At 41.4% G+C, this 20672-nt stretch overlaps 1 long non-coding RNA gene across 1 annotated transcript in view; it reads left to right on the top strand.

Moving 5' to 3' along the window:
- The window catches only part of LOC120241846, a 47337-nt gene extending 32515 nt beyond the window's left edge, over positions 1-14822 (top strand). The window contains exons 2-4 of the long non-coding RNA XR_005530966.1: positions 3779-3914; positions 13266-13537; positions 14408-14822. This is a non-coding gene — a long non-coding RNA (uncharacterized LOC120241846). The remainder of the gene's footprint in view (positions 1-3778; positions 3915-13265; positions 13538-14407) is intronic.
- The last annotated feature ends 5850 nt before the right edge of the window (positions 14823-20672 follow it).

Raw genomic sequence — 20672 nt, 5'->3', positions numbered from 1 at the left:
ATTCTGGATCAGATTTTAAAAGGTTAAATTTCATTCTAGGGAATTTGAAATGTAAAGTTGCTTTGGGTGCAAGATTTTGTTGATATCAACTTCAAGTGGTATAAACCAATCCTATGTAGTCATTAAATTATAATATTCAACTTAAATATACTTCAAAAGCGATGCTATAAACTTCCTTCTTATAAAAATACCACAGAAACAGCATTTTATCTGTTTATGAAGTACACAGTTACCGAAAAAATAACATCTAATCTCTTTTCCAAGCAGTCTTTAAATGAGATATAATTTTCAGAGTTTTAGATGTAGATTTTATTAAGTAAACGATATGTAAGTTTTCGGTCTTTCTTTATACAGCTGTTCCTCTTTCCCCTCAGGATTTTGTGTGGCTTTTCTTAGAACTCTCTCCTTACTGGTATTGAAATAACAGGAATTAATATCAGAGGATCTTTTTCTCCTTTTAGTTCCTAGTTCTGCTTTAAAAATTCTATGATTACCATGCGTAAAGTAAAGTGTCAGTGGATTTACCACCAGTGCCAACATTTACTTGGAAACCTTCTATCCTCTGCCCCAGTTGCCTCGTGATGAGTAAAGATGATGACAGCGCTAAATCGTATACCTCTGTGTGAGGCAATAGGTTGCGAGTCCCCTATCTTACAGTGTGAATGGGAAGCTCAAGGCTTGGTAGGCAACAGGACAGGCTATACTAGTGTTTCCCAAAAGCTAGGCTTTGCTCTGGCTACCTCAGAACCCTCTGGGAAACCTGTTAAAAACATAGGCTCCTGGTTTTCCTCCATTCTCCCTGAATCAAAACATCCAGAGAAAGGACCTGGGAATCTGAATTTTTCACACTCTCTCCAGTTGGGTCTGCTGCATAGCTGTGTCCACCTCAGCCAAGGCCATAGGGGACCCTCCAGAGGGCAGAACACAGGGCAGTGTGCCCTCCCATCCTTTCTTGGCCATGAGGAAATGTACACTTGCCTCTGTGCCCCTAAACCACCTTGGGATGTGAGCTGGTGAGATCCTTTGAGGGGAAGAAACTTCTGATAGAAAGTTTGAACTAAATGTTTACCCAAGAGACTTTTTAAAATTGACAAGATGGGGAACTTTTAATTGGAAAGTTTAATTCTTCCCTGTTGCTGAGAGTAGAGGCTCAAGAACAAGAGAAGTGAGTTATAGCAAGTAGATACATTTTTGTCTTTGCACAACAGAATCATGGTATGGACAATATACTCCTCTACCCTTTAAGCAATCCAATGCAAAAACTGACATTAAAATGATTTTTTTAAGCAAAATTTATTAAAATACTATCCCCTGGAATATATTTTGGGAAATGTTGACCCACATTATTTTGCTTCTTCTCTGTGTGCATGTGAATACATATGTCCTTACACAATCTTACAAAGCATTGTCATGCACATTTGGGTGGATTTCCCAAATGGCAGACTCAAAGCATTATTACATGGCTGCTATGGGGAGTATGATACCATGATGGTTTGAACAAAAGCCTCCAGACTGAGGCCAGGATTTGGGTTCCAGAAGTTTATTTGGGAAATGATCCTGGGAAGTATAGTGGTAGAAATAGATGGAAGGACAGTGAGTGGGGAAAAGTCAGTAAAGGCTGTTTTGGGGCACATGGATGGTGCAGTCGGTTAAGTGCCTGACTCTTGGTTTTGGCTCAGGTCGTGATCTCATGGATCTTGTGGTTCTGGAGATTGAGCCCTGCGTTGGGCTCATGCTGATGGCTCAGAGCCTGTTTGGGGTTCCCTCTCTTCTTTCTTTCTACCCCTCCCTCTACTCTCTCCCTCTCTCTCTCGTCTCTCTCTCTCCCCTTCCCTTCTTCCTCCTTCTCAAAAATAAATAAATAAATAAATAAACTTTAAAAAATGGCTTTTTTGATGACAATCACTCGGGATGCTCCCCCTACCAAAAAATATGAAACATGCCCCAGAAACATCCTACTTATAGGGGAGGAAATTGATTATTTATCCCTCATTGTTTGGGGGTTGCTCCTGGCCACATAAATCCTTTGGCACTTCTGGCCTGTGTTATGCTTGGGCTGAGCATGCCTGTTGGCAGAGAAACACAGGTGCTTGAGGCTGAAAGATGTTGGTATTGTGAGAACCCTTTCCTGAAGGCTTTGGGGGTGGGCCAAGGGGAGACCAATGGATGACTGACGGCATCTGCTGTAACTAGGTTGACTTCCATCTCTTAAGGTCATTGTTTCTGCTCCTGTTGGCAAACATTTACCTCTTGTTCTGTGGTTGTACCACCAGCTAGAACCTCAACTATATGATCAGCCACTTACAGCATGTGATATACTTTTTTTTTTTTTTTGCTAATAGAGGATTTAAAAATTTTTAGTTATTTTTAAAAATTGAAGTATAAATAACAAGCAATGTTATATTAATTTCAGGTGTACAATATAATGATTCAGTAATTCTATATATTACTCAGTGGTCAGCATAAGTATAATTTTAATCTCCCTTATCTATTTCACCCATCCCCCCACCCACCTCTACTCTGGCAACCACCCGTTTGTTCTCTGTATTTAAGTGTCTCTTTTTTAGTCTCCTTCTTGTTTCTTGTTTCTTTTTTTTTTTCTTTGCTTCTTAAATTGCACATATGAGTGAAATCATATTGTATTTGTCTTTGTCTGACTTATTTCCCTTAGCATTATACCCTCTAGATCTATCCGTGTTGTTGCAAATGGCAAGATCTCATCCTTTTTTATGGCTGAGTAATATGCCAATATACCACATGTTCTTTATCCACTTATCTATTGATGGACATTAAAGTTGTTTCCATATCTTGTATATCGTAAATAATACTGCAATGAACATAGAAGTGCATACATCTTTTTGAATTAATGTTTTCATTTTCTTTGTTTAAGGGCTAGCCTTACAAACTAAGTTTGGAGATATCTGTCCACCTTGCTTTGCTGGAAACAAATGATATTCAGTATAATCTAACCTTATGGGACTGAGAATAGGATGAAGTATAGACAGGGAATTTGATGAACAGTCCTTGTAAACAGGACCTATCACTAGTGACTTGTGAACTCAGTCAAGCCTAGTCCGCCACACTCACATAACCTGACCCACCATCATGGTAATGAGACTGAAATTAACTGAAAAATAGTTGACTCATTTTAACAAACATTTAGTGAGTCCTATTTGTGTCTTATAATAAAGACATACTGAGTGAAGTGATTTTAGCAGTAAAATGATAGAGGGGTGCCTGGATAGCTCAGTTGGTTGAGCATCTAATTTCAGCTCAGGTCATGACCTCATAGGTAATGAGTTTGAGCCTTGCATCAGACTCTCTGCTGTTAATGCGGAGCCCGCTTTGGATCCTCTGTCCCCCTCTCTCTCTGTACCTCCCCTGCTCACACACACATACACATACATACACACACACAAACTTACACACATACACACTCTCTCAAAAATAAATAAGCTTAAAAAAAGAAGTAAAATCATAGAATTTTAGAGCTCCTGGGAATTATGCTATATATATTTTGAATCTCCTTAGTATAGTGGTTAGGAATGCGGGCTGAGGAACCAGGCTGCTTGGGTCCAAATCCTGGTTCCATTGCTTGTAAGTTGGCCCTGGGCAACTTACTTTATATTTCTATGTCTTAGTTTGTTCTACACAATCGTACCTACCTCATAAAATTTTAAGGATTAAGTGAATGAAAGTATGTAAAGCCCATAGTACTTGGATCATGGTCAGCAGTAGGTAAATTTTAGCTATTAATTAACTTTATCTTGTTTTACAGAGATGCCTGGAGACCTTTCCAAGATAATGCCCTTAACTTGGGACAGACCCGAGACTGGAACTCATCATGTCTCCTAATTTCTAGAGCAATTTGGTTTTGGTACAAGTTGGTGAATGATGGCAAACAATCTTTAAAGGTGAGATCTTTATTAGCATTTAAGAGACAGGATGACAAGGGACACAGGGGTGCTGATGCATAGGCGCACATGTTCCCCAATGTTCACAGCAGCACTCTCCACAACAGCCAAAACATGGAAAGAGCCTAAGTGTCCATCAACTGACAAACAGATCAAGAAGATGTGGTTTATCTATACCATGGAATACTACATGGCAATGAGAAAGAATGAAATCTGGCCATGTGTAGCAACATGGATGGACCTTGAGGGTGTTATGCTGAGCGAAATAAATCAGGCAGAGAAAGACAGATACCATATGTTTGCACGTATAGGAGGATTAGGAGGAACTTAACAGAGGACCGCGGGGGAGAAGAAGGGGGGAAATAGTGAGGGAGAGGGAGGGAGGCAAACCATGAGAGACTCTTGAATGCTGAGAACAAACTGAGGGCCGATGGGGGTGAGGAAGAGGGGAAGGTGGGTGTTGGGCATGGAGGAAGGCACTTGTGGGGATGAGCACTGGGTGTTATATGGAAACCAACTTGACAATAAACAATTAAAAGAAAAGAGACAGGGTGACTAATGTTTTGAGAACAATTAGAAAATCATAAATATGGCATTATATAGCACATTCTATCTATGAACATTAAATGTAGATGGAATTAAAACTAATGCACAGAGATCATCATGGCATCAAATTATTATAGAAGCTTCCTGAAAGAGAAGAGCCTTGTGCCTAGTGCCTTTGGGTAACACTGGATATGGCTGGGAATATAAAATGGAAAGGCTTTCTTTGTGGGGAAAGGACATGATGGTGACCAGGAGTGGGTAAAACAGGGGCTCCCAAGAAGATGGGCTGGATTGTAGGGCACTGAGGTCACATACTGGTGGCTTGCAAGCATAGTCTGGGTTCAGGTCTTTTGTTTGGCCTAAAGAGTTTCACCAAAATTTGAGTTGGCTACTTTATCTGTCAGGGTTCTTCAGAGAAACAGAACCGTGTGTGTGTGTGTGTGTGTGTGTGTGTGTGTGTGTGTGTGTTACATCTGAAATCTGTGGGGTAGGCTGACTGACTGGAAATTCAGATAAAATTTCCATATTAAATTTTTGAGACGGAATTCCTTACTCTTTCTTCTCTAGGAAATCTCTGTTTTCTGCTCTTAAGGTCTTCACCTGTTTGAATAAGTCCCTTTCATATTATCAAGGGTATTCTCCTTTGCTTTAAGTCAACAGGTTGTGGATGTTAACCACATCAACAAAATACTTTCTCAGCAACACCTAGACTAGTGTTTGACTGAACAACAGGGCACCATAGTCTAGCAAGCTGACACATAAACTAACCATCATAGCTACCAACATTAAAAAGAAACTCTAGATTTTATTTTTTTAGTGTTTATTTATTTTTGAGGGAAGGGTAGTGAGAGATAGAGAGAGAAAGAGACACAGAATCTGAAGAAGTCTGCAGGCACAGAGCCCAACGTGGAGTTTAAAATCACAAACTGTGAGATCATGGCCTGAGCTGAAGTCAGATGCCCAACTGACTAAGCCACCCAGGTACCCCAAAAATCTCTATATTTTAAAAGGAAAGCCAGATTTCTAGATTCTATGCACAAATGGAAAGATCTGGCAACTCTGGATGTAAACCCTTTAGATGAGGGATGGATTTTTGGATTGCCTCAATTTCCACCTTGTCCATGGCCATTTGGGCTTGTATCCCAAACCTTTAGGGGGAACAGAGAAACTTGAATTTATAAAGGAAGGCAAGACCATTTGATGGAACACATTGAAATATAAGTTCAGGAGAGAATCCTAGCATTAAGGGAGAAACTTAGAGATCTCCCAGGTCAATGATTTATCTGTGGAGGCTGCTAGGCAGGGTTTCTGGGCATGCTAGAAGTGGTAGAATCTGGTTCTTGTGGATGCTTTCATCTGATGGCTCTACTTTAATGTGGTTTATGATTTGGGCTGCTTAAAATTTTGAAGACCACTCTTCGAGACCAACATGGCAATTTCATAATTGAAGAAGTTGAAGCCCAGATTCTTAGTTTGGTTTTTATATGAGACACAATAGAGAGTGTTTGAAACACACCGTTCAGGAAACAATCAGTAGTTCATGAGAGCAAACTTTTATGGCATCTTTTATTATGCTGCATATGATAATATCCTGATGACTATGGATAAAATTCTGAATATCTATTGATAACTCATTATTGATCTTTAATTTTCAAATCTTTCTAACTCCTTCTTGAGTCTACTTATATTTTTTACTTTCCCACCTCTCAAGATAATTATCTTCATGCCTCTTATTAGAAGTATATCAAAGAGTCCATTATGTGGCTGATTCACCTGCTTTACATCTTCAACGTAAGATCGACTTTTCTTTTATTTATTTATTTATTTATTTATTTTTATGTTTTTTATTTATTTTTGAGTGTCAGAGAAAGCGCAAGCAGGGGAGGATCAGAGAGAGGGAGACACAGAATCTGAAGCAGGCTCCAGGCTCTGAGCTAGCTGTCAGCACAGAGCCTGATGCGGGCCTCAAACCCACAAACCCACAAACCCACGAACCGTGAGATCATGACCTGAGCAGAAGTCGGATGCTTAACCAACTGAGCCACACAGGCGCCCCTAAGATTGACTTTTCAATACAATAATAGAAGTGTTCAGAAATTAATAAGCTGGATGTCACAAAGATGCAGGGGAAGAATGGAAACAAATTGTGTCTCCAATTATATATAACTGATCAAAAGAACACAACATTGATGTATAATTATTTGCACATATACAAAGGCATAAAAGTTTTTATGTCAAAAGTTAAAAGTTCATCTCAAAATGATTTAAAACAATTCTTCGAGCTCTCTTAAACTTGGGCAGTCATGGAATCATATGAAAGAGTTACTGGCGAGAAATAACCGAACTAGTGAGGGATTGAGGTCAGGAGATCCATGGAAAAGGCGTTTCACTCCCTTTGTTGAAAGACTCGTGACCTTGACCACATAGTAGCTCTGACATAAAGCAGAGTGAGTAATAGTTGCAGACAAGCTGGAGATAAGTAAGAAAGGAGTGGGCAGAGGCGGAGGAATCCGTAAGATGTGAAGCCTGTGCACCAGGGAAATAATGTTACTTTTGACAGAAATGGGAAAGCTAGAAAAGATTCCATTTGAAAGGCTAACATCTTGAACATCACTTATGTATTTGGGGCTCAAGTTTATTTTAAACTTGGATTGGCTGACTTCACCCTTCCTTCTATTCCTTTAAACAAATGTATGTTTTACTTTGGCTCAAGGATTTGCCAGGATAAACCTCGTATCTGAATAGGAATGACTGAGAGTTTGGTGATATTATAAATGTATAATTTACACTTGAAATTCGAAAAGACTGGTTTTTAAAAGTTTAGAGTCTTAAAGAGTACAGAAAAAATGTAAGTTTTAAATACGTAGCAAAATAAACATATGTAGTATTTAATGAATTAAATTCTTATTAAAGAAAATGTGTGCAGTAATGAACTTTTAACCTCTGTAGTAAATTCTATGGTAGAAGCAGCTTTAACTGGCTTCATACAATTGCCTTTTTAATATATGTAAATTAGCACCTAGCATCATGCTCTAAAGTTATTTGATTTTAATAGACTTTTCCCTCTGAGTTAGTGTTTTCTTAATTGAACTAGTCTAGTCCCCAGTCTGGATTAAATACTGCCCAATCACATCCTTAGATGAGAGGATATTCTCAGATATTGTACCTCAAAATGCTTTGTGTATATCATGTCAGAATATCGTCTTTGACCTTAATATAAAAAGATGATCTAAACTGGCCACTGACTTAACTAGGCAGCATCCTTACCAATACATTGTAGGTAATATTTTGTATATAACTACGTATGCTGATATACATATCAACATATAACAATGACATTCCCAGGAAGTATAAACTCTAAGTCCAGCTATAACACAGTAGGCGGGCAGAGAAGCAGAGGAGACAAGGGTGAGTACAGGAGACTGGACTTTAGGAGACAACTGTGGTTTATGGGCGGAAGAAGGAAATCCAGCCATTTAAAAAAATAAGAAGAAATACACAGAGAAGCAGGAGAACCTGATATCAGAGAAACCAAAGGAAAAGAGCCTGCCAAGAGGGACTGAAGGTGACTGATGACCAACCAGGTAAGAAACAGCAGATGAAGACGCCGGACAGATCAATGGATTCCATCAGGTAGTGTTTGGTCATGACTTGGAGAGAATAGTTTCAGCAGGTGAAGAGAATAGATATCGTATTGAGGCGAGAGTGGATATTGAGAGAACAAAAGAGAGGGAATAAAAACAGGCTGAGATTTGGAGAAAAATTTACCACCTTTAGCCAAGAGTTCCGTGCTGGCTCCCTTGAAATGCCTTGTTTACTTCAATTAATGACTGCAGCAAATCTATTCATGGCTGTGATTCATACTCAAAACAATGACTCCATAGTGTTTTCGTTAATTACCCAAGACAGGAGTTCATTAATCAGTGAGTGGACACCCTAATGATTAGCCCACGTAGTTGGAGTTGTGGTATTGTTAACATCATTTGGCTTAACATTCCCTTTACCATGGATTTGCCTGGTCACAGAGACAACATAGGTTGTCAGCTGCAGAATTAGAATTTTCTTCTTTTTTTTTTTTTTTTAAATATTTTATTTATTTCTAGCAGAGAGAGAGAGACAGTGTGAGCAGGGGAGGGTCAGAGAGAGAGGGAGTCACAGACTGAAACAGGCTCCAGGCTCTGAGCTGGCAGTCAGCACAGAGCCCGACGCGGGGCTCGAACCCACGAACCGCGAGATCATGACCTAAGCGAAAGTCGGACACTTAACCGACTAAGCCACCCAGGCGCCCCGAATTTTCTTCTTTAGATCTATGAATCTTATTTCTCTGAGGCTGGCAGAAAAAAACTTTAGCAAGGAAATAAGTCATGGGAGTTACAGCAAGTTCATGAAGAGATAAGCAGTGCCCAACAGTGAGAGTCACCATGGAACGTTTTAGATCTCCTTGGGAGTCCCTCACCAATCCTTATGTTACAAACCTTCTGCTGCATCTGAGTTTTTTGGCCATTGGTAACTGGTATTAATTGCTAGTGAAAAAAATAAAGCAAGGTAAGGGAACATAGAGTAATAGAAAGGATTTGCCATTTTAGATACACTGATTAGGGAAGACATCTTTGATAAGGTCACAAACGGAGAGACGGCTGAGTAAGTGAGGGAATGATGCCCATGAATGTCTGAACACAGCCGTTTCCTCATTCTTACTGGCTCTGCCTGGATCCAGTCTTCACCACTGTTTTCCTGAGAATTTTCGGGCTCCATGCTTCGGACTTCATATTTCTTGGTCTCAAATGAGTTCTTGTTCCTTTCTGGCCCTGGAGCATCCACCATAGGGCCCATTGCACTGAATTCTTTATAGTTCTCTGAACATACCACCCTTTCATTTCCTTAGACATGTTGTATATATGTCGCTACTTTTGCCTGGAATGTCCCTTCCCCAACACCACTCATGGATGAACCCTTAGTTAACTGCCCTAAATCTGTTCTCAGACAAGGCAAATAGGGATAAATCACTGAATAAAATTCAGCCCAAATTTTACCTTTTTTACATCTTTGAAATTCCTATAAAAATTTAATTTTCCCTTGCTCAACACTGCCAATGCTTTTTTAACTAGAATCTTCTGCAGGGGTTAGCAATCTTTTTCTCAAAGGGACCAGAAAGTAAATATTTTAGACTTTATGGGCCATATGGCCTCTGTCGTAACTACTCAGCTCTGCCGTTATAGCATGAAAGCCGCCAGAGACTGTATGTAAATGAATAAGCATGGTTATGTTCCAATAAAATTGATTTACAAAACAGGAGGCAAGTCGCAGTTTGCTGATTCCTGATCTATCACATCTTGTATTAGAATTATTAGTTTATTTTTCTGTTTCCACAATTAAGTTATGAGTTGTTGTTTTTCCAGAATAAAGGCCCAGTGACCATATATTATTCAGTTTTAGTCCTAGACTGTGGCAGATTGTTTTTCAAATGGTTGACCACCCCAACATCTCCCATTCCCCACAGTCTTGTGCAGCAATCAACCACTGCCCTTCTAGAGGCAGAGTCTAAGTCCACTCCCTTGAATCTGGGGTGGTTAGTCACCATAGAACATCGTGGAAGTGAGGCTGTGTGATTTCCGCGCTGAGGTCTGCGAAGGCCATGCTCTCTGGTTCTCTTGTAACACTCACTCTGGGGTTGCTCCCTCTGGGACACCGTTTTGTCAGACGCCCAAAACATCTATGAGCGGAGAGGCCACTTACAGATGCTCACGTCGACACCACCAACTGAGCCTATATTCACATCTTCCCAGTCCAGGTACCAGATAGGTGAGCCAAAAAGCCTTCCTATGATTCTAGCCCCAACTCCTCATCCTGTTCTCCCAAGTCCTTCAGCTGAGGCCCCAGGTACCGTGGAACAGAGTGGAGTTACTCCCAACTAGCCATGACCAAGTTGTAGATTTGTGAACAAAATGGTAATTAGTGTTATTTTACTCCATTAAGTTTCTCCCCCCGCCTGAGATATAATTTCCTGAACTGTAATTGACATATAATATTGTGTAGGTTTAAGTTGTACGGCGTGTTGATTTGGTACGCTTACGTGCTGCCAAATGATTACCACCAGAGCTGTTAGGTACCATACCCATCATGCCACATAATTACCGTTTCTTTTTTGTGGTGAGAGCACTTAAGATCTACTCCCTTGGCAACTTTCAAGTGTGTAAAATGGTATTATTAACTATAATCACCACACTGTACATTATATCCTTTTACATTTTGAGATAGTTTGTTACATAGTAAAACATACTGGAACATAGCCCATGCTATGAATTTTAGTTTTATTTTTAACATCATAGCAAGGACAAAAATAAAAACCCAAATGTCATACTGTCTCTGTGTGATTTTTACTTTGAAATATTTCAGTGTGTGATATATATGAGTGTAAGTTAATATTAATCTAAACCCTAGGCCTTAAACTAACATTTTGAGAGATTTTAATCAAGAATACACCTTTTAGGCAGGATTGCTTAAATAGTGCTTAGAGCCCTCTACCTGGGAATCCACACTCCAGGGAGGTTAGCACTAGTGTTTTAAATATAGGCATCCAAGTCTACACCAGAGGGCTTGTTCATTAGCATAAGAGATATTAGGAATAATTTCACTGGTGAAATTAATAGTTTAAAAAATATGTGGAAAGTTAGGTCTGATGGGCCCTTGGATAAATAAACCATCACAAGCACATACAACAACACTAACAACAACAACAACGCATATTTAGACTTAGGACCCGAGGTCTAGAAATCCATCTGGTCCCGCGTTTCCTGCTTAGTGAAGGACCATGTTGCCTAGAAGGTTTGCTGATTCTGCTCTCAGAACATCATTGCATCTGCCTCAGAGGGAACTCTTTTTACAAGGTTTTTGTTGAACTATATGGGCTGGGACAGAGAGCATGGACTTCTCTTAGGGTCACCAGGTTTTGTTCCTGATTACTCATAAATTCATATATATGGCAGCACTTGGTTTGAGATTTCTATTGTATCATCCACCTAGTAGTCAGTTTGTAAAGTGACAGCCTGACTTACTTCTTCTAATCTGGCAATTTCTTGATTGATACAATTAGCTTAGGTTGGGTTGCAACACAGCAATACAGGTATCCCTGTTTTAGAGAGGGGGTCAAATATTTTCCAGCTTACATTCGGTTTCAGTTTCTGGAAAAAGGAAATCCTTTTTGTCAGGCAATGTGTCACGTGGGGGCAATTGCTGTTGATGAGGTAATAGACACTATATTGCTGTGAGTTTATTAATCAGCATCATGCTAAATTGCCTCCGTGATTTCCCCTGGAAGGTGATGCCGGCACAACCTCACCCTGGGTTTAGGATTACGGATTGAGCAAGGAGGGTTGGTTAATGAACTATGACAAGCAGACACCTTGTGAGGTTCATGAATAGCATCACGTAACATGGAATAATCACTTAGCCCCTTTGAACACCATTTTGTTTCACTCTGCATGTCACTGAAAGACGAGTTTTGATTTGCAAACGCTAATGGCTGTGGAATGGGCATTAACGTTCCAGATGTACTATTTGTTTGAGCGCAGTGTTAAGTAAAGAGTATTGCACAGTGTGTTAATGGTGTGCAGCCGCTCTAATGGAGATGTATGCCTCCACTCCGCTGTACTTAATTACCAATCAGCCGGCCCATCTTGAAGGGGCCTCCCCCTGGCTGTGGAGAACAAAGAATGGCTGGGTTTGCCACTCCCGGCACAGCTGGTGGCGGCTGCTTCTTCTGATTCACAGCTGTGTCCTCAAAATCTGCTAGGATGTCTCACAGGCATCTCGAAACCAATGGCCCAGAGCTGAACACATCATCCGCCCAGCTGAAACGCCCTCTTTTCCTGTGCTCCCTGTTTTACTAGATGACACCACTCTCTGCCCAGATGCGCAAGTCAGCAACCTGGGGCTTCTCTTTGACTCTTCCTGCTTCTCATAAGCTGTATCCAGCCAACCTCAGGTTCTGTCTCCTGGACACACTGGGCAGCGTAGTCCAAGGTGTCCAGTGTGGCATTGCGGTGACCTAATGCTTCCTGGTCTTGCACGTGCCCTGCAGTAGGAGATTATTTTAGATAAAAACATATGTGGATTTTACTCCTGTATCTTTCCTTTCCCTTTTCCCCAATTAAGTATGATCAGTGATATCGACGGTGGATACCTACCACAAAGAATAGAAGAGCAGGCTCTAAAAACCATGAGTAACACACCGCGGGGTTGGGTTATGTCAGGAGCAGTGATGCCCGGGTCGAGTCCGCACGGTTAGCTAATCAAGACTTCCATGGGTCAGTGGGTACCATCCCGATGACATTGGTTCACGATAGCTGACATATCAGTGGGGGCCACTGTGAGAGTCCTGCCTGGCTAGCACTTCCAGGACTATAATGGTTATTGCAGAAACTTCTAGGTTTGTTGGTGGAAGTCTACCCTCCTTCCTTCTCTCGCATCTGGGGTTGCTCCTTCCGTGTCAGTCCTCTACCCCTCCTAGGAAGTTATCATAACTAACCTATCCTGGTTTCAGAATGCAGGCTGGGTGGGAGACTGGAGTTCCTGGTTAGTCATATTATGGCTGAATTATGATATTGGAGAGAACGTTATCATGGATTTTTGTTTTGTGCTCATTGTTTTAGGGAAAGGATATAGAAGACAAGGGAACAAAAATTCTTGATTTTGTTCCCATAACTCAATGAATAGATTGTGAAAAAGACAACTTGTCCAGGTCAGAATTAATAGCAGAAAAAACTTTACCCTAAGCTAAACATACAGCCTCCCATTTCTCCCCAGCCTCAGTGCTTCATGGGAAGAGAAAAGAGAGAGGTGGCCGCACAGAGGACAAGAGCCTACACTCAGCTTCCTGGAAGTGCCCAAGGAGGCAAGAGGACCCCCCGGTGAAACTGCCCATGGTATCCAGGCAGAGGGAGCAAAAGTGCCCCCTTGAAGGTTCCTGGGTCCACATCTTTGGGGAGCAGCCAATAAACTCAATTCCACTAGCTGTAAATGCCAGAAGACCTCAGATGTTTCCCCTCTCCCAGGGAGATTTTTATTTTCATGTTAAGGTAAGCAGTCTCTAATCCTTTTTTTTTTTTTTAATGTTTTTTATTTACTTATGAGAGAGAGAGACATCGTGAGCAAGGGAGGGGCAGAGAGAGAGGGAGACACAGAATCTGAAGCAGGCTGTAGGCTCTGAGCTGTCAGCACAGGGCCCGAAGCTGAGCTCAAACCCACGAACCGTGAGATCATGACCTGAGCTGAAGTTGGACGCTGAACCGACTGAGCCTCCCAGGCGCCCCGGCAGTCTCTAGTCTTGACATTTTAGGCCTGGCAAGGGAAACGGGGCTAAAATGGCCCTCCTGGGTCTTCAAAGACCACTCTATGTGTTCATAAGCCAGACCATCTATGTCAGCATGGGCAGGTAATCAGTCCCATAGCATGGGACTTTTTTCTTTTCTCTGCAGTGTGTTAGAAAAAAAAATTAGGAATTATTACTGTTCATTTCTCTGCTACTTATAGAGAATTGAGGATAATCTGATATTTAAAAAAATTTTAATGGCACCAGGGCTTCACATTTCCACTACCGTTTCAGAACAGACACAGTTTTTCTTTATATTCTTTAATACAGCTGAGGTAGAATTCGTTGTGACACGTGTGGCAGCCCTGCATGGAGCAAGTCTATTGGTGCCACTTTTCCAACAGCATTTGCTCACTTCGTGTCTCCGTATTGCATTTTGGTAATTCTCATTGTCTCAAACTTCTTCACTAGTATTATATTTGCTGTGGTGATCCATGATCGGTGATATGTGATGTTACTATTGGAATTGTTTTGGGGTGCCACGAACCGTGCCCACATGAGATGGAGATCTTAACTGATAAATGTATGTGTTCTGACTGCTCCGCTGACTGTTCTTCATTTCTCTCCCTCTCCTTAGGTCTGCCTACTCCCTGAAACACAACAATACTGAATTTAGGTCAGTCAATAACCCTACAATGGCCTCTAAGTGCTCAAGTGAAAGAAAGGGTCACACGTCTCTCACTTTAAATCAAAACCTAGAAATGATTAAGCTTAGCAAGGAAGCTAGAGGGCCAAGATAGACCAAAACCGGGTGTCTCACTCCAAACAGTTAGCCAACTTGTGAACGCAAAGGAAAAGCTCTTTGAAGGACATTAAAAGTACCACTCCAGTGAATACATGGATAATAAGAAAGAGAAACAGCCTTATCGCTGATGTGGAGAAAGTTTGAGTGGTCCAGATAGAAGACCACACCAGCCACAACATTTCCTTGAACCAAAGCCTAATCCAAGGCAATATTTTAATTTTCTTCAATTCTGTGAAGGCTGAGAGTAACAAGGAAGCTACAGAAGAAATATTTGAAGCTAGTCGAGGTGATTCAAGAGGTTTAAGTAAAAAAGCTATCTCCATAACATAAAAGTGCAGGGTGAAGCAGTAGGTGCTAATGTAGAAGCTACAGTAAGTTACGGAGAAGATCTAGCTGAGATATTAATGAAGGTGGCTACACTAAACAACAGATTTTCAGAGTGATGAAACAGGCTTCTATTGGAACATATCATCTAGGACTTTCATCATGAGACTTTTGTTTCCCCATCGTCTCTTTTTACTGCCCCCCCCCATATATTTCATCTGTTTTGTTTCTTATCCCACATATGATGAAATCATATGGGATTTGTCTTTGACTGACTTATTCTGCTTAGCTTAATACATTGTAGCTCCATCCATAACATTCACAGGTATTTGGAAGAAGCTGTTCCAAACCTCATGGATGAGTTTGAGGGGTTTGAGACTGTAGTGGAGGAAGAAACTGAAGACGGAGTGGAACAGCAGGGGAACTAGGATGAGAAGATGGAATGAGATGAGAATGAGGAGCCCAAAGACGGGGCTGCCTGGCCACAGTCTCATGATGGGACTTTAACGGATGACGAGCTGCTTCTGATGCCTGAGCAGAGAAAGTCGTTTCCTGAGATGGAACCTGCTCCTGGGGAAGATGCTGTGCAGATTGTTGAAATGACCACAAAGGAGTTAGATTATTACATAAACTTAGTGGATAAGGTAGCACCGGGGTTTGAGAGGACTGACTCCAATTTTGAAGGAAGTTCTACCGTGGGTAAAATTCTATCAAACAGCATCGCGTGCTACTGAGAAATCGTCCATGAAAGGAAGAGTTGATCGATGTGGCAACCTTATTTTAAGAAGTTGCCGGGGCGCTTGGGTGGCTCAGTCGGTTAAGCGTCCGACTTCGGCTCAGGTCATGATCTCACAGTTCGTGGGTTCGAGCCCCGCGTCGGGCTGTGTGCTGACAGCTCAGAGCCTGGAGCCTGCTTCAGAGTCTGTGTCTCCCTCTCTCTCTGCCCTCCCCTGCTCACACTGTCTCTCTCTCTCTCTCTCTCTCTCTCTCTCTCAGAAATAAATAAAACATTTAAAAAATTTAAGAAATTGCCACAGCCACCCCACCTTCAGCAACCGCTACCCTGATCAGTCTGCAGCCAACAACATGGAGGCCAGACCCTCAACCAGCAAAAACATTACAACTTGCTGAAAGCTCAGATGATGTATAGCATTTCTTAGCAATAAAGGATTCTTACATTACAGTATATACATTGGTTTTTATAGACATAATACTATTGCACACTTAATAGGCTACTGTAAAGCATCAACATAACTTTTATATGCACTAAGAAGCAAAAAAATTCATTTGACTCATTTTGTTATGATATTCCCTCTATTGTGGTAGTCTGAGGTATGCCCTTTTTTAAAGATTTATTTTTAAACAATCTCTACACCCGATGTGGGACTCGAACTCACAACCCCGAGATTAAGAGTAACATGCTGCACCAACTGAGCCAGCCAGGTGCCCTCCTCTCTTAATGTGAATGTACAGTAGTGAAGAACAGCAATTACTACTAGATTTCATGTCATTGGTTGATTTGTGCTAAAGCACCAGCAGTTATATCCATCTCTGCTCTTGCATCATCTGTGCAAATATTAGGATAATAATTAGAACAATATTTTAGTATTATAATGAAAATAAACTGGATGTTGTGGATCTCCAGAAAGGGTTTTGGAGCTCGGAGGAGGTCATGGGCACACTCTGAGAGCACCGTTTGATTGTACACATACAGGAAAAATAAAAGTGAATTAAATTGTCAAAAGCATTGTTAAAGGTTCTTTACAGTCAGAGTCTACTCTTTTGAAGCACTTTTTGACTTGTGGGCCAGAAGTTCACACAATGTCACATTCTGTGTCATACAAATTACTATCACATATAATTGTGATTTATCCGTCTCTTAAAGCAATATCTAGAGTCATGCAGCAATATTAAAAAATGGCATGTTTCATGAAGGTCACATCCAAACCTACATGTATATGACTTAAGCATAACCTGAACTGGTTAATATTACTAGATATATATTCCTAAGGGCCAATATACAACTGTTGCAAAACAGTGGTAACCTGTGTGTCCCCCAGAACCAAGCCCTCTGGGGTTAGAACATGACACCTTTGGGAAATGCTACTTGGTGAATACAAGAATCTACTGCATTCACTTTGAGAGAAACGATTTGAGAAATTAATTAATTTATATTTTCACCCAAGTGCTTCTCTATCTCAGGTGTCCCCCAAAGTCAAAACCATTTTTCCAAAGTCAGCAAGGTGCCTCCCAGAAACTTTCACTTTGTTCAGTTGTAATCAGCTTTCATTCTGAGATCATAGAGCAAAAGACAAGACCTGTTAAGAAATACTGCCCTGGAGTCTGAACGGTGTTAGCTGTGCGCCACGGATGTTTAGGAGTCCGGGTTATAACGTGTCAGTTCTGAACACTAGGCTCTGAGGGACAGAGGTGACCACGGGTTCTCTGCTACATTGTTTTTGAGCTTTTGTAACAAGTGGGGCCTTTAGAGTAGGGGACCCAGCGTTTCGGAAGGAAGACAGCCAAGTGTTAATTGGCTCTGTAATGCTTTTTTCAAGTTGAGTAAGGACTCATCTTGTGAAAAGGCTGGGAGATGACCCAACTGGAGCAGAAGGGGCACAATAAAGATAAGAGCATGTCTGGTTTTAGCACCAGTGGGTGAGGTCTGCTGCCCTTGGAGCGCCAGCCGCCGGGGGTTCAGTCTTTGGACTGATGTCTTATATTGTTTGCATTTATATGATGTTAGGGAAATTTGCTCATAATTGACATTTAGAAACATTATGAAACCACACGTGAGTAGCAACAATCAGACAAACACGCCAAAACATAAGCTATAAAACTTGGGTTAGCCAAAGTAATCTCAGCAACTTATGAGAACTGCTTACCATTTATGCATAATTACTACGCAGCAAAATGTTAGACGCATCCGTGAAGGTGCTGAATGAGCTTTTCTGCACAGTTTTGATAACACTCAACTCAATTCACAGACATACAATTATCGTAGTTCACAGCACGTGACACAGCAGTATTTTGTCGGCATAAAATAAATGATGCACTTCCTGTGACTGCATTAAGCTCCTAGCGTTTATTTATCTCCATAGATATCTCCCTACAGAAATTTCAGTGGGGTGGTTGAGAATAGATGCTCAGCTGTGGACCAAACATGTAATGCCCTGGAGGTCCAGTTGGGACCCCTCAAGTTCTGAGGAAGAGCCAGTGTGAAGCCAAGGGTGGGCCCAAGGCTTTTGTGGAAACACCCTATTGTCTCGGGTGTTGGCACTGAAAGTGCCTATTGTGAACGTGCGTCCCCACTAAGTTCGTGTAAGCAAATACCATTAAGTGAACAAAGTCTCCTGAGACTTACGCTCTATCCGTTCACCAGAGCTGACCCCGAAGAGCGATCTGTGAAGGTGAAGGTGCACGGTGTTACTGTTACAGCCAGGACGTAAGGACGTAAGGAGAAATGTGTACACAATCAAATGAGACACTGTGGATTTTTGTTGAGAGTAACTGACTTAGTATAGTTTTGGTGTCAGGAAGGATACAGAGAAAGACTTTGCTAAAATAACAAGGTGACAGAAACAAAGCATATGAGAACAGAATGTGTAAAAACTGGAGGTATTCATGTAATTCCAGCTACTGCTTATAAAAGCTGTCATCCTTTATTTCTTTAAATGTTAGTCATGATCCTAAAAGCATTACTGGATAAGACCTGCTGTCTGTAAGATCCATAGGGCAGGGAAATGGAAACTTAGGTGGTTGTCTTTCTTATTAGGACCGATTTCAGGAAATTATATTTACTTGTACTCAAAAATGCTGCCACTCTTACTTCCAGGGCTGCCAGTAATGGCTTAGATTTGGCCTTTGACATGGTGTTCTTTTTCCACCTGAGAGTAGAGGAAAATGAATTGTGGGAGGCAGTGCAAACCCCAGTAAAGGATGTTTGAAAAGCAAACCTGGCATTTTAGGTATTTAGATTAAGCACCGTTTGATCAAAATTAGTCAGGCAGAGAGGCTCTCATTTTTGCTAATGATACTTTGAAGATGCAAGATAAATTTATCTACGTTTGGACTGAGAAATGGAGACACTGGTGGGGAGTTCGGAGAAGCAGGCAGCGTTAAAAGCAAATGCATTTAAAATTTTTCTTTGTTACAGTTCTGTTGTTTTTAAAGAGCCGTGCTTTTCAAATTGTAGCATTAATTAACACGTATAATTCTGTATGGTTAATGGGCTGACTCATCCATTTCTTTTTCGCCAGTGTCTTAGAGTTACTGTTCGGGGAAATTACTTGTAAAGCTGAGCTCTTTCTAAAGTGCCCCAGGTAATTAATTTTACCATAGATTCGGGTGGTAAATATCAATCCATTACTGTTTTAGGTAGAACTAAGAGAAATGTGGTTGATAGTTTTGTCCTTACTGTGAAATTTTCAAGGAATGATTTGAGTTTGTATAAAATGTTAGCACACTCATTCATTCAGTGTCTTAGGTTGGGCTCCTCAGAAACAGATACTGCGTGGGGGCACCTGGGTGTCTCAGTTGGTTAAGTGTCCGACCTGGTCATGATCTCATGGACTGTGGGTTCGAACCCTGCCTTGGGCTCTGTGCTGACAGCTCAGAGCCTGGAGCCTGCTTTGGATCCTGTGTCTCCCCCCACTTCCGTCCTCTGCCCCCACTCATTCTCTGTCTCTCACTCTCTCTCAAAAATAAACATTAAAAAATTAGAAAAGAGGGGCGCCTGGGTGGCTCAGTGGGTTAAGCGTCTGACTTTGGCTCAGGTCACGATCTCACGGTTCGTGGGTTCGAGCCCCGTGTCGGGCTCTGTGCTGACAGCTCGGAGCCTGGAGCTGCTTCAGATTCTGTGTCTCCCTCTCTCTCTGATCCTCCCCTGCTCATGCTGTCTCTCTCTCTCTCTCTCTCTCTCTCAGAAACAAATAAAACATTAAAAAAATTTGTTTAATTAGAAAAGAAGCATACTGAGCTAAGGAGCCCCGCTCTCCCCTCTTCTGTCCCCCTCTTAGCCCCCTCCCAGCCTCCTGGGCAGGGGAGCTGTGTTCTCTTTATTTATCAGTCAGTCCTTGGCTGTGGGCTGCCCGGGGGAGGCATAATTTCCAGGGACTCAGGGCCCTGCCTGAGATGGCAAAGGACCTCTGTTCTGGTAGCCCCGGAGCTGTGCTTTGAAGATGAATTGTGAGGGGCGGGGGAAGGCCATTGGACTCAAAAGCATATAAAGGTACGCAAAGAAACACTACAAGAATAAAAAGACCTGATTAGGAAGGAGACCCAAAGTGTCCACTGCACTCAACAAATATTTATTGAACACCTATTATTTGGTAGATACTATTCAAAGCTTGAGAACTGAGTGGAATAGAAGACTGGACCTTCTAGACCGGGGAACAGAGACAAATAATATAAGTGAGGCAATCCATGAATGACATAACAACTTGGTGATACGTGTCAGGAAGAACATAAAGCCGGGCAAGGGAATAGACGATGATCGGGGTACTAGATGAGACAGGGTAGTCAGGGTAGGTTAAATTAACAAATTATGTAAGAGATGTATTTGCATTTTCAGGGGCTGTCACTTGGGAAGTACTGACATTGTGTATTGTTTCTCCCTAACCCTGGGAACTTCTTTCACAGGGAGCTTCTAGAAGGGAAGTGAGTCTTCTATTTGAATAAACCCATCACAATGGGTATTCTTGACATAGGAACAACAAACATAAAATAAAATGCCTAAAAAATGTTTCCCCTCTGCATTTATTTTTTTTTCCTC

The sequence above is a fragment of the Hyaena hyaena genome, unplaced genomic scaffold (assembly GCF_003009895.1).
Source record: "Hyaena hyaena isolate Hyena2069 unplaced genomic scaffold, ASM300989v1 scaffold_294, whole genome shotgun sequence".
NCBI lineage: Eukaryota > Metazoa > Chordata > Mammalia > Carnivora > Hyaenidae > Hyaena > Hyaena hyaena.
The sequence above is the reverse complement of the archived record's forward strand: the minus strand, read 5'-3'. Positions and strand labels throughout refer to the sequence as shown.